Source organism: Sus scrofa, chromosome 14 (genome assembly GCF_054392235.1).
Source record: "Sus scrofa isolate SSC_HxYL_T2T_F1_AM1 chromosome 14, Sscrofa_HxYL_maternal_Yorkshire_Landrace_v2.0, whole genome shotgun sequence".
Taxonomy (NCBI): domain Eukaryota; kingdom Metazoa; phylum Chordata; class Mammalia; order Artiodactyla; family Suidae; genus Sus; species Sus scrofa.
The window spans coordinates 90,596,832-90,611,771 of record NC_139396.1 but is presented as its reverse complement, the minus strand read 5'-3'; positions in this window follow the sequence as shown (position 1 = coordinate 90,611,771).

Genomic DNA, 14,940 nt, shown 5'->3' with positions numbered 1-14,940 from the left:
AATACTGCACTGCATCAAAATAACAAGATTCATATCTGTTTTTTATTATCTGTGTTTATAGAATTATAAGGCATATTTGCAATTGATTTGCTAATGCTAGGGTTTATTTGCAATCTTCAAATATGTGAAAATATACATGTATATTTAGCTTGCTTCCTTACTCAGACAGTCCACCAAGATGGGTTGTATGAATGCCCTGCATAGAAATAACTAAAATAGTGAAAAAAATTAAAGGCATGTATTAAAATACATATTAACTTTTAGTTATATCTAACCCTTGGTTGTATATCAGATGCAGGTGTGTAGCTTACTTAAAATACAATGTATAGGTTTTACCCAAGACCTATTGAATCAGTACAACTAGAAATGGGCCTAGCTATATTTGATATAGTTAAACTTTTATTATGGAGAATTTTGAATATACTTAAAGTAGAAAAATTGGAAAACACATCCTGATATATCCATCACTTATTCCCAACAAGCACCAGACCATTATCAATTGTGCCACCTCTATATCCTCATTAATTCTTCCTTTTTTAATTAATAATTTATTTATTTATCTATTTATTTATTTATTTATTTGGCTGTGGCCATGGCATGCAGAAGTTCTCAGGCCAGGGTTAGAACCTGCACCACAGCAGTGACCTGAACCACAGAAGCAACAGCATGGATCCTTAACCCACAAGGCTACCGAGGACCTCCTTTCTTGGAATATTTTGAAACAATCCCAGACATCATATTGTTTCTCCACAAATATTTTGGTATGTATCTCTAAAATATAAAGACTCTTTAAAATCACTAAAATATCATTTTCATCTTAAAATATTAAAAAATTCATGAATATCAAATTTATTTTAAATGTTAAAATTTTCAGTAACCTCCTCCCTTTTTTTTAAAGTTTGTATAAATCAGAGCTAAACTAAGGAAGGTTTATCATCTTTCATGTTTCTTTGATTTATGTTTCCCTCCATTTTTTTCCTATCAACTTATTTGTAAATGAACCTAGACTGTCCTATACTTTCCACCATCTGTATTTTGCTTTTTTTTTTTAATAGGGTCAGATAATGTGTTTTTCTACTTTTCATATATAGAGAAACTGGGAAGTTTTATATTCTTCAACCAGGAGGAATAAAGTGACTATTATCTCTCTTTTTATAAAGACTAACATGTTGACAATAGATTTTCTAGGCAAATCTGTTTAGAAAATTGATTCTACTGTATCTCTCTAGTTATGTATTACTGTAAGGAAGATGGTAAAATGTCTTAGGGCATGACAATGTCATGCCAACAAAAGGACAAGGTTAGCTGAATAAGTTTAATGTCTGGTATACCTGGTAATTTAAAAAAGAAAGAAAGGAAGAAAAAAAATAAATTGTGAGTGGGTAAGGTGTAGGAGAAGCAATTATGTTCCATTTTTAGTACTTGAAATTTTACTTCAGTTCAAATGTCTTAGTGTTTGAATCACTATATTTATAGACTTTCACTGAGATGAAGTCAGTATCTTATCTGCTTATTTAAATTAGAAAGCTATATATGCTTTAACTAAATAGTAAGCATTCCTAGGATCGCCTATTGTAATACTTAATCATAATCTCTTGGAAAAGAGTCTGGGAATCTATATTTGAAACAATTATCCCTGAGGAAAAATTAGAAAAGCATAAAATATGCTTAAAAAATAGTATTATTGACCAATCAAAAAAGAAAATAACTTTGCTTACTTTGAATTTTAAAATTACCATTTCCATTCCTACATCACTGAAAAATAATTGTTAAAATATGTATAATAGTAAATATGTATGTTTTTTTTCAATTTAGCATAGCTTGACTTTATGTTATGCATAACTCTTTTTTATTGAAGTACAGTTAATTTACTTATGTGTTAGTTTTTGTGTGTACATCAAAGCGATTCAGTTATATATGTCTCTATTTTTCTATGTATCTATCCACCTATCTTCTTTTTCGTATTCTTTTCCATTACAGGTTGTTACAAGATATTGAGTATAATTGTATAGTTCCCTGTGTAGGACCTTGTTGTTTATCTATTTTATATATAGCAATGTTTAGATATTAATCCCAAACTCTTAATTTATCCCCTCCTGTCCACTACCCCCTTTGGTAACTGTAAGTTTGTCGTCTATGTGTGGGAGTAGATCTCTGTTTTGTAAATAATCTCATTTGTATCACTTTTTAGTTTATACATATAAATGATATATTTGTCTTAAGCAGTCTTACTAACTTAATAGGATAATCTCTAGTTCCATCCATCTGGCTGTAAATGGTGTTATTTCATTTTTTCAATGGTTGGGTAGTATTCCATTGTAGGTATATATACATGTGTGTATTTATACCATATTTCTTTATCCATTAGGTTGCTTCCATGTCTTGGCTATTGTAAATAGTGCTGCTATGAACATTGGGGTGCATGCATCTTTTTATTAAATTAGATTTTCTTGTATATATGCTTAACAGTGGGATTGCAGGGTCATATGGTAATTCTATTTTCAATTTTTTAAGGAACCCCATGCTGTTCCCCATAGTGACTGTACCAATTTACATTCCCACCAATTGTGTAGGAGGGTTCTTTTTTCTCCCCACCCTTTCCAGCATTTTTTGTTTGTAGACATTTTAATGGTGGCCATCCTAACTGTAATGAGTTGATACCTCACTGTAGTTTTGATTTGCATTTCTCTGACAATTACCAGTGTTGAGCATCTTTTCATGTGCCTATTGGCCATCTCCATGTCTTCTTTGGAAGAAAATGGCTTTTTAGGTCTTCTGCCTTTTTTTGATTGGGTTATTTGTTGTTGTTGTTGTTGTTGTTGTTATTTTTGATAATAAGCTTCATGGACTGTATGTATAGTTTGCAAATTAAGCCCTTGTCAGTAGCATCATTAGCAAATATTTTCTCCCAGTTTGTAGGTTCCCTTTGCATTAGGGGATGATTATTGAAACCTTTTTTTTTTTTTTTTTTTTTTTTTTTTGTCTTTTGTCTTTTGTCTTTTTTGGGACGCACCTGCGGCATATGAAGGTTCCCAGGCTAGGGGTCAAATCAGAGCTTTTGGTGCCGGCCTACACCAGAGCCACAGCAACCCCAGATCCAAGCCATGTCTGCGACATACACCACAGCTCAGGGCAACATTGGATCCTTAACCCACTGAACAAGGCCGGGGATTGAACCCACAACCTCATGGTTCCTAGTCGGATTTGTTTCTGCTGCGCCATGATGGGAACTCCTGAAACCATTTTTTAAATGAATGAATGGATGAATGAATGAATGAATTTGCTTTTTAGGGCCACACCTGAAGCATTTAGAAGTTCCCAGGCTAGGGGTCAAATCAGAGCTGTAGCCGCTGGCCTATGCCATGGCAATGTGTGATCCAAGCCACATCTGCAACCCACACCACAGCTCATGGCAACACTGGATCATTAACCCATGAGCAAGGCCAGGGATAAAACTCACATCACCACTGATACTGCTGAGCCACATGGGAATTCCTGAAACTATTTTTTTAATGAGAAAGCTGAGTGCTTTCAATGAAGGCACTCAGACTGAAATCCAGTTCCTCTCGTTGAATACAAATTCAATAACTTTTAAACTTCAGCAAGTTTCTCTACATTTATTTTGCCTGAGGTAATAATCCAAGTTCTTCTGAAACCCAATTCTATAATGCAGATTATTTTATAATCATGTCTATAACTGAAAAAAATGTTAAATTTTAACATTTAACATCATGAAAGTTTGTCGTGATCTTATTTCAATTATACAATAGATGTGTCTTGATGGGGTTCAGGGCAGGCAGTCACACAATACACCACTTATTAGAGCTGAAGAAAATCAAGTCTCAACAGACTGGAGAAGCACTTTTTACCTCCCTCTTAACTGCCTAGAAGAATATAGTTAGAGATCCTGTACCAGGAAAAGAGTTCTTACCAAATACAACTCTTTTTACATCAGAAACACTTCTCAGGCTTGGCAAACATTTGTTTACCAAACATTTCCTTTCACATCTTGTGAATTGTCCTCTTCCCCAATGAAGTCTCAGTCCCCTACCCACTTCTCCTTGGCTCAGGATGGCACATAAGCCTCAATATTCTGACTGTAGGAGTGTCTCATATTTCTACAGGCTCTTGTAAATATGAATTAAATTTGTTTTTCTCCTATTAATCTGTCTTATGTCAATTTAATTATTAGAGCAGCCAAAGAACCTAGAAGGGTAAGGAGGAAAAGTCTTCCTCTTCTGCTGTGTCAGTCTTCAAGCAGCTGATGCTCCACTTATAATCACATTGTCTTACCTGTAGTTGGAATTTAGATGTGACATCTTGCCAGCTGTGAAGGGTATATTTTACAGTGTTCAAAGGTAATTGATATTTCAAATGAGTTACCTTAAAATTATAGCAAATGAAATGTATGTGAAATAACATTATCTGTTTGGGAGACTCCACTTAATTTTAGGAGAACATGGCAGTGCCTAATTTCAGCAAATAAAAGCCATTTATTTATTGGAATGGCATAATAGATGGTGCAATTGTCTTGACACAAGGAGCTTTCTTTGACAGCAACTAGATTCACAGCTACAGATTGCACTTTTAATCAAAAGAAGAGGAACATTCTACATTTTCGTTCTCATAAAATTAAATCTTGAAGGTCTCAGTAATTACCAATGCCCTTTTTAGCCCTTATCTTTTTTTTTTAATTTAATTTTTAGTTTTTTGGCCTTGCCTGTCATATGTGGAAGATCCCAGACAGGGAAAGAAACTGCACAACACCAGTGACCCAAGCCACTGCAGTGACAACACCAGATCTTTAACCCACTGCACCACAAGATAACTCTAATTAGCTCTTGTCTTTAAAAAGTAGAATAAACTTGAGTGATACTCCAAAAATGCAAACCAAATTGATGGAAACATAATTAGATTTCATGTAATTCCATCTTGTCCTTTAAGTTTCTAGATAGTGTATTGATGAAACCATATGCATATTTGTTCCAAATCTTTTTATCAATGTTTAATACTAGTTATTATGACAATGTCAAAACATTTATGGAAAAATAATCAAATGAGTTTTTAATCTAGAATAAGAATGGTTTAGGTTGATCTCAAGGCAATATGGAATGTGTAAGTTGTCATCAAAGCAATAATGTAGGAAGTGTTGAAATCAGGTTTATGGCAATTATATTCCTTGTTTTTAAAAGTTTGTATACTTTTATGTCTTATTTCTCTGCAATTTGTTTTTGCCTCCAAGTAGTAGTGTGGTCATATTTGTCGTCAAAAATCAAAAAAAAAAAAAAAACCCACATGTTCAATTTTTACATGAGACTACCCAAAATTCTCTTAGGAAAATGACTTGTGTTAAATAGATTTTCCTACTTTTTTATGTATACTTTTGAAAATATAAATTATGTGAAATAATCGGAATATTCTTTAGTACCTTCCAGAAGTTATTTATGTATGTTTAGTGGGGATTTGAGAAATTTTACCACGCCATTAACTGAATAGTTTATCCTTTCTCATTTTCCGATTATTAAATTATGCTACAGGTCAACAAAATCCATCCCACCATCCTGGTTTGGAAACTAATGTTTTAGTGGAACAGAACCATGCTTATTTGTTTATGTATTGTACATGACTACTTTTGTGCAGCAAGGTAGAATTAAGTAGTTGAAACAAAGACTGTATATCTGTAACGACTGAAATACTTATTATCTGTCCCTTTGCCGACCCTTGAATAACATGTATGGAGAGAGAGAGAAAACAGGAGGAGGTAGAAAATGAGGGAGGAATAGATAAATAGATGTAATATTGGACTCAGGAACACACATGCAACACACAGACATATCTATATGGGTTATGTCTCATGATCTGATCTGTTTCATTTATCTAGAATATGTTTTGGAATTTATAGGGCAAGTCTTATTTATTTACTTTTGGCTGCTCTTTAACATGATTGTATTATATTAAATTATGAAGTATTAGTGTATTTTCTCCTTTGTGAATCTCTCATTAGTTCCTCCATTAGTGCTAATTCTACTTCACCCGATATTGCAAAGCAAAATCAAAGGCTAAAGAAGGCACTGGCTTTAAAATAAGATAGAAAGATTTATAAAGGTAGTTTGTCCATTCTCCAAACTAGAAAATAGAGGGTTGACGTGAAGAGGAAGATAATAGAGGGAAATAATTCTTCGTTAGAAAGGGAAGAGAGCCCTGGGAACAGATATGGGAATCTCAGCTTCTAGCTCTTCTGATATCCACAAAATCCCCTAATTAATTTTCTGAGTTCAATTTAAAGGACTAACCGTCCTGGGCACGTGGATATAGGGAACCCCACTGAGCAGGGTATGCAGAACCTGGACATTTTAAATGAAAATGTAGGCATTGAGGGACAATTTCTCTCCTCATCAAGATAACCCTGAACAGAACCTGAAGAGTATTTCCCACTATGCTGGGATAGCTTTGGGCATATTGACAAAAGAGCAGATATTTTAATTATATCATCATTTAACTTAAAAACTTTAAAAACTCTACTAAGTGTATTTTTCACACTAGAAACAAATTATAATTAAATTACACATTCAGCTATAATAAAATTGTAATTATAAAGTAATGATTTTAAAAATTCCTAGCCTGTACTTGATGAAAACTTACATAAAACCTTCAAATATTTCAAATTTAAAACTTTGAATACAAGCTTCTTTCCACAAAAGTATATTGTGCTTATAAATCATTGCCTCCCAGGATTTTCAAAATACATTGCACATCAGAATCATCCATGGAGCTTTTTAGCATCCCCAGAGATTTTTAGTCAATAGTCTGTGATTTTTAAGGCAACGGTATGCAACCTCATTTTCTTTCCAAGTTCAACTGTGTAGGAGATACATGTAGGAGTTAAACAGATGGGGATGAAAATACTTTTAACTGATAGTAGTTTTGAGATGCAGCCTTTAGTTTGCAGCTAAGTGGGTTTACTCACACTCTGCTCTTGAATTGGACAGCCATCCCCAGTCAGTCTCAGTGTGGACAGTCTCAGGGCTCCTCTGGAAAGGAAGACTCTGACCAGAATTTATACACTGTATAAATAGGCTGGCTTCCAATGAAAAGCAGGGGAGCTAATCAGGGCCAGTTCCTTCTCCCAAACCAATGAATCAAGTAACCTTCCTCCTCCCCAAAGGAATAAATAAGGTGTAAGTAGAGACCAGTTATCTTTTATCTTAGATATTTCCAAGGGTAAAGATTGGGATGTAGAAAGAGAAAACACCTCCATTGCCACAGCATTTTAAAGTGTTTTTTGTTTTTTTTTGTTTGTTTGTTTTTTTGTCTTTTTGCCTTTCCTAGGGCCGCTTCGGCGGCATATGGAGGTTCCCAGGCTAGGGGTCTAATCGGAGCCGCAGCCACCGGCCTACACCAGAGCCACAGCAACTAGGGATCCGAGCCGCGTCTGCAACCTACACCACAGCTCACGGCAACGCCGGATCGTTAACCCACTGAGCAAGGGCAGGGATCGAACCCACAACCTCATGGTTCCTAGTCGGATTTGTTAACCACTGCGCCACGACGGGAACTTCTAAAGTGGGTTTTATACTGACTCTGAAATTTGAATTGGAAGTAGTTCCTGATGTAAAAAAGTCTGCTTGTATAGATTTTCATATTTATATTTGCTTGTGAAAATGCTGAATTATATTCTTATAATTATGAAAGCCTTGACGTTGACTATCATCTGTTGTGCTGAAGCGCATTACATTTTTGTAAACTGATTGAGACTACCATAGTTTGTTTTTAATTTGGGTATTTTGTTTGGTTGGTTGTTTGCTTGTGATCTTTAATTTTCTTTGAGCTGAAATCAATATTAGGCATACGATTTTTTAATAAGAAGAGAAAGTTAGCAGAAGGAAAATCAGTGGGAAAAAAACTCATTTTTTAGGAAGGAGTTTATTATTAAATAATTATCAGAACTTCAAAATTACATTGTGGATTTGTTTGCATTCTCCTGGATATAGACACCTAGACAAGGATTCTAGCGCAGTTTACTAAGGAAATAAAAAAAAAAAAAGAAGGAAAGAGAAGGCAGCTGATGAAGGAAACCACCCTCTATTGTGGGCCACTGGAACTTCACTGAAGAGAGACTGTAGGAGGCAGTACAGTGCTTCGTAGTTACCCCACCCAGGAGTCAGGTGCGTATGGTGAGGTATGCATGCATTAACTCCAGAAATCATATAGAAAGCTACTCCTGAGAGTCTTTCATTCCGCAGCACATCTGGCCTGCCATGGTGGGGCCACAAAGCTGGCTCCAGCAGCAGGAGAAAACCCCTCTGGCAAAGGAATACAGATGCTGGAATTTGAAAATCAAGCCAATTTTACCTGACCTGGTAAGATAACAGTGCTTAAAAAGAAAGCTTTCTGTTTCACCACAGATCGTTTGCACTGTAGTTTGTGAGAACATGCCTTATCAGATCAAGAGAATGCCTTTCTCTTCCTAGTTTTGTGTTATTACAAGTGGATGTTGAATTTTATCAAGGACTTTATTTGCATCTGCTGAAAACTTTTTTGATTTTTCTTTAATCTTTCAATAGGGCAAATTATAATAACTAACATTTTTTTTAGGGCCACACCCACAGCATATGGAGTTTCCCAGGCTAGGGGTCAAACTGGAGCTGTAGCTGCCGGCCTACACTGCAACCCCAGCAAGGCCAGATCCGAGCCACATCTGCAACCCACACCACAGCTCACTAATCATTAACCCACTGAGCAAGGCCAGGGAACCTGCATCCTCAGGGATGCTTGTCAGATTCGTTAACCACTGAGCCACGACATGAACTCCTATTAATAACTAACTTTTGAATATTAGACAAAACACATATTTCCTGAATAAATCAAATATCAGGTCCTTTCCTTTATTGTTTTCATTCAATATTGTGTAGAATTTAATATTTTGGCTTCAGTATCCTTTAGGAGATACCAGTAACTTTCTGTTTTTTTAAATAATTTTTGACATATTTGGCATAAAGTGCATGCTGAAGTCACAATATGAGTTGGTCGCTCCTCCCAAATTTTCTATTATATGGAAAACTTTCTGTAAGACTGACTGTAATACTTTCTTGAATAATTGGTATAATTACTCAGTAATGCATCTGGAAAACTTTGAAATTAAGAGTTAAACATCTAAAATAATATACAATGCTCAAGAGTTTTTTTGCTTTCTGTGTCATATGTATAGCTTGTATTTTTCTAGAAAATCATCTAAAATCTAAATTTTCTAAATTTATTGCAGTGGTTTTATAATTTTATTTTGCGGTTTTTTGTTATATCTGCAGAATCTATTGTAATGACCTATTTATTCTTGACATTGATATTCATCATTTGGGACTTTTCTCACTTTTAATTCACCAATCTCACTAGAAACATCAATTTGATTAAATTTTTCAAAAATAATTTGTCTTTTTTATTCTTTGTTACATGCTTCTATGTTATTAATATCTGATTGACAGCATTTCATTCTTTGAATTTTCTTTGGAGTTTATTTGCTCTTCTTTTTCTAATCTCTAATATGGATGTTAACTCTTTAATGCACATAGTATTTTCTTATCTATGAATTTTAGCTATATTACTTTCTCTGCTAGTGCTTTGGCTGCTTCTCACACTTTTTTAAAAGTTTTAAAAAATGATATTAAGAAAAGTTTCAAATATATATTAAATTGGGAAAATAATAAAACTACACCTTCCCCCGATGTACCCAAAACACAGCATAAATCACTGTCATTGATTGGTAGTGCTCAACTTGCTTTATGTCGCTCCTCTTCCCTTTGGAGAGATTTAATTTTATATCGTATAATTTCATCCATAAACATTATGGTATTTATCACTGAAAGATAGGACACTTTTCAAACACTGTCTATAAATCTCAGCCCTATTTTTTAATTGTCATAGGTTGCAGATCTGTGCCCCCCTCCAAATGTAAATGTTGAAGCCCCGAGCCCCAATGTGATAGTTTTTACAGGTGCAACCTTGGGGAGGTAATTATATTTAGATGAGGTATGAGGGTAAAGCTTCTATGATGAAATGAATGTTCTTATAGGAAGAGAAAGAGATACCCAAGCTTATTCTCTCCATCATGTGAGGGCATAGCAAGAAGATAGCCATCTGCAAACTGGAAACACGGCTCTCATCAGAACCCAGATTTGCTGGTGCCCTGATCTTAGACCTAGCCTCCAAAACTGTCTGAAATGGATTTCTGTGGTTTAAGGTCCCCAGTCTATGGTAACAATAAAATAAAATTGGTTACACATTACAAGTCTGTATCAAACTCGCTCCTCCTGTTCTTCCAGAGTCAACTATATCCATCTTTGTCATGTAAGACCTATGCCAGCTTTGAAAAGTTACTTTCCAGGTGTTATTTTTCCTTATTTCTACACTAAAGATGAGAACAGTATCTATTTTATATGCAGTTGTGTGAATAAAAGGAGGTAATGTGTTTAAATTGTTAAATGAGACAATTCATTGAAAAAAACTAGTATAGAGTTTGATACAAAGAAGAACTCACTAAACAATATTTCTGAGCTTTTAAGGTTATTACTCCTTTTGTTAAAATTTTTCTATATAGAGGAGGAGTTCAAAAGAACATTTAAAATTTTCCTCTGTAATTAAAAAATGTCAGATAAATCCTACCTACAGCAACATAAAATCATATTCTGTGTTATTAAGCCAACATTATCATTCCTGACATGTATACAGAATGGAAATTACTGAAGATACATTTTTTTAATGCTTACTATAAGCTTTGTTCTTCCTTGCAAATATTGGCTAATGTTTTTACTCACCAAATAAATATAAACAAACAGGACTCAAAATAATTCATTTTCACAAGAGTTATAAAGGCTATTGAATAATTCAATTTGTCTTTCTAAGGAAACTTGGTCTATAAAATGTACACAGTATTTTTTTTCCACTGGTTATTTATTTATTTGTATGTTTTAATTATGAGCAATATTTGTGTTTTGAGTAAGGCTATTTTGAAGTGAATAGCATATTATGTAAAGGGAAACAAGAAAAAAGGTAAATGAAATAAATAGCAAAACTTTGAGAATATAAAAATCTGTAGAAGAAAAGAAGTATTTCAGATGAAATTGTTTATTTTTGAGTGACTCAAAACATATCCAGTTGAAATTTGTGAATTTGAAAATGTTCTGACTTCGTCAGAGTTTATTACTGAGGTATCCTATGATGGCATTGTATTTCATTGTCTTTTGCTCTCTTATCAAAAAATTTGATTATGATTTTTTAAACAAACGCTTGTGTAGTTAAAGCTCCCTGCCTTATTTTCACACCAAAGTAGCTCAGAGGCAATGTGCAAAATAGAGAAAATGCTAAATAATTTCCTTTTGCTGCTTCTTTAACAATATATCTTTTCAATATATTTTATCACCCTCTACAACTGATCATGAGTCAACCAATTTTTTCCACTCTGTTTCATTGCTCTTTTAGTATGATATCCTCTTTCTGTGACCAAACATTAATTAGAGACAAATGTATATTAGGGGGAAAATCACTTGAATTGGGGGGGATTTCCAGTAATCTTAGTTTTAAAATGTTAACAAATAACTGCCTCTCTTTTTATGAACCAGTGAATAAAAAGACCTCTGAGACACTGCATTCATACCAACCTAGGGGGGCAATCAACAATTTAGCTAATTCAATCCTGACACTATTCACATCAGATTGCACAGGTTAAGGGCTCAGTCCTACAAAACTGTCCCTCATCCCCCCGCCCATTCAGAGGCCAGTGGCAGGTCAAGCTTGTCTTTTGTGTTTCTGACTGACTGGATATATATTGAAGATTCCAAGGACCTTCTCCTTTTTGGATTCAATCAATTTGCTGTAATGGCTCCCAGAACTCAAACACTTTACTTACTAGATTACTGGCTTATTATGAAAAGATATATCAGAAACAGCCATATGGAAGAGATGCATAGGGCAAGTTATAGGGAAAGGATGTGGTGCTTTCATACTGTCTCCAGCCATGCCCTCTCTTAGTACCTCCCTGGGAGCTCTCCTAACTTGTAATGAGTTTTTGTAAAAGATTTACTACATAGGTATGATTGATTAAATCATTGGCCGTTGGTGATCAAACTCAATCTCCAGCCTCTCTTCCCTCCACAGAGGTTGAGGGGTAGGACTGAAAGTTCCAACCTTCTAATCTCAAATTGATTCCATCTTCCATAATTTCTAGGAAATTTCCCTAAATTGCATCATTAACATAACAAAAGACACGAGCATCATTAGCTCTCTTAGGAATTTCCAAGAGTTTTAGGAGCTGTGTGCCAGGAAAGGTGTTGAAAACCACATATTTATCTATTATAAATCACAGTATTAGAAGTTCTCTATTTGTATCTCTACTCTCAGTCACATCTAGTTCAAAACAATGACTTAATATATTCATCATTCATTTTTTGCTTAATCATAGAAATTGGTAGAGAATTATATAAATTTTGTTTTACTGCTATATCACAATGGCTTGTCATAGTACTTATTATTTATGAATGAAAACAGGGCTTAATAAGTGAAGATGGACAAATTAGAAAATGTGCTCATCAGATATTATAAAACGAATATTCTACTCAGCTGGGATTGCTGAGTAAAGTTTCAGTTTCACTTATCACACTATAATGGAACTTCTTAATTTTGGCATGACAACTTGAGCCGGATGATCCTTTTCTTTTCTTTTCATTTCATTTCTTTCTCTCTTTCTTTCTTTCTTTCTTTTTTTTTTTTTTTTTTTTTTTTTTTTTTGGCTTTTTAGGGCCTCACCCACAGCATATGGAAGTTCCCAAGCAAGGGGTCGAATTGGAGCTGTAGCCACTTGCCTATACCACAGTCACAGCAATGCCAGATCCAAGACATGTCTGCAACCTATACCACAGCTCTCAACAATGACAGATCCTTAACCCACTGAACAAGACCAGGGTTCGAACCTGCATCCTCATGAATACTAATTGGGTTCATTACCACTGAGCCACATTGGGAACTCCCTGAATTGGATGATTCTTTGTTAGCGGAGTGGGGAGGAGCTTTCTCGTATGCTGTAGAATGCTGAGAATCATCCTTGGCCTTTACCCACAAGATGCCAGTAGGACTCCTCCAGTTGTGGCAATGAAAAATATTTCCAAATATTGCCAAAGGTCCCCTGGGGTACAAATCACCCTGGTTCAGAACCATGCATTTTCTCTAAAAGCAAGACACAAATGATCCAATTAGGGCTTGAGCTTCTGCACTTTACCAGTAACACCTAGAAACCTGGTTCATACTAAATTTCATCATTGCATGTCTGAGGGACCGTCAATTAGCATTCTTTCATCATGTTCTCAGTCATCTGGTGCTCTTAATGGGTTTGTTTCCAGGAAGGTGAACAAGTACACTGAAAGAAAAGATGTGAAAATATCAAATGATCGCTTTGAGAACTGTGGACTGACACTTTATCTCAATGCTTCTCAAATTCTCCTGGTGAAGGACTTTTTCTTTAATCTATAGTGAATTGACACTAATAAAAGCATACTAAATATGAATTACTGGATTTAAAAAAGAGCATATGGTAGATGTGCTTGCTTGTTGCAAGAAAGTCAGACTCCTGTTTAATTCCTATGTATAATCTTAAGAATTTTCCCTCAGGAGGAAACAAGAAGTATGGAATGAGTAAATCCATAGAAAACATCTGAGAAGTCTTCAGAATCCCTAGACTGACTAACAGGTAAAGGTAAATCTGAAAGCAAGCCAGTAAATAGTGGACAAGATGTCTTCTCCTTCAAATGCAAAGACAACAGTGCAAGAGTCAAGGAACTTGAAAAATCGCGAAAACACAACAGTTTTCCAGTAGGTGAAACGGAGATTTATGACTACTTGACAAAAAACTAAAAATAATTGTTTTAAGGAAGCCCAAAGAGCTACAAGAGAACATACACAAACACCTAAACGAAATCAGGAAATCAATACGTGAACAAAATAAAAGGTTCAGTAGAGATGTTCAATCCAGAGAAGACTTGATTGAGATACAGTATCACAAAACTGTCAGAAATCAAAGACAGATAATTTTGAAAGAAGAGAAAAGAAACCCATTTAAGACACAGAAAAGCCCACAAGGCTTATACCAGATTTCTTGATGGAAACTTTGCAGGCCAGGAGAGAGTGAGATGACTTATTCAAAATGCTGAAAGGAAAAAAAAGATACTGTCACCAAGAATGCCTTACTCAGCAAAGTTATCCTTAAGAAATGAAAGACAGAGAAATATTTTCTGAAACTAAAGTTAAGGAAGTTCATTATCACTAGACACTTCTTATAAGAAATGCTTAAAAGAAATTCCTGAAGTTGAAACAAAAGGATACTACTAAGTGACAGGTAAAGCATATGAAAGGATGAAGCACATTGTTAAAGCTAAAAGTCCAATTTAAAATATTCTAATGTAATATATTACCACTACGAAGTGCTATCATTTTTATGTACATTTTATAGATGAATAAATTAAGGTTCAGGAAACTTAAGAAACTTTGCCCAAATCATAAAAAATTTTTATTTATTTTTAAATATATGTAAAGTTATTTTTTTTTTTTTTGTCTTTTTGCCATTTTCTTGGGTGGCTTTCACAGCATATGGAGGTTCCCAGGCTAGGGGTCTCATTGGAGCTGTAACCACCAGCCTACGCCAGAGCCACAGCAACACGGGATCCAAGCTGTGTCTGCAACCTACACCACAGTTCACGGCAACGCTGGATCCTTAACCCACTGAGCAAGGCCAGGGACCGAACCCGCAACCTCATGGTTCCTAGTTGGATTCGTTAACCACTGCGCCACGGCGGGAACTCCCAAATTCTTTATTTTTTTTCCTTTTTGGCCATGGCCATGGCATGCAGCAGTTCCTGGGCCAGGGAATGAACCCACACCACAGCAGTGACCTGAGCTGCA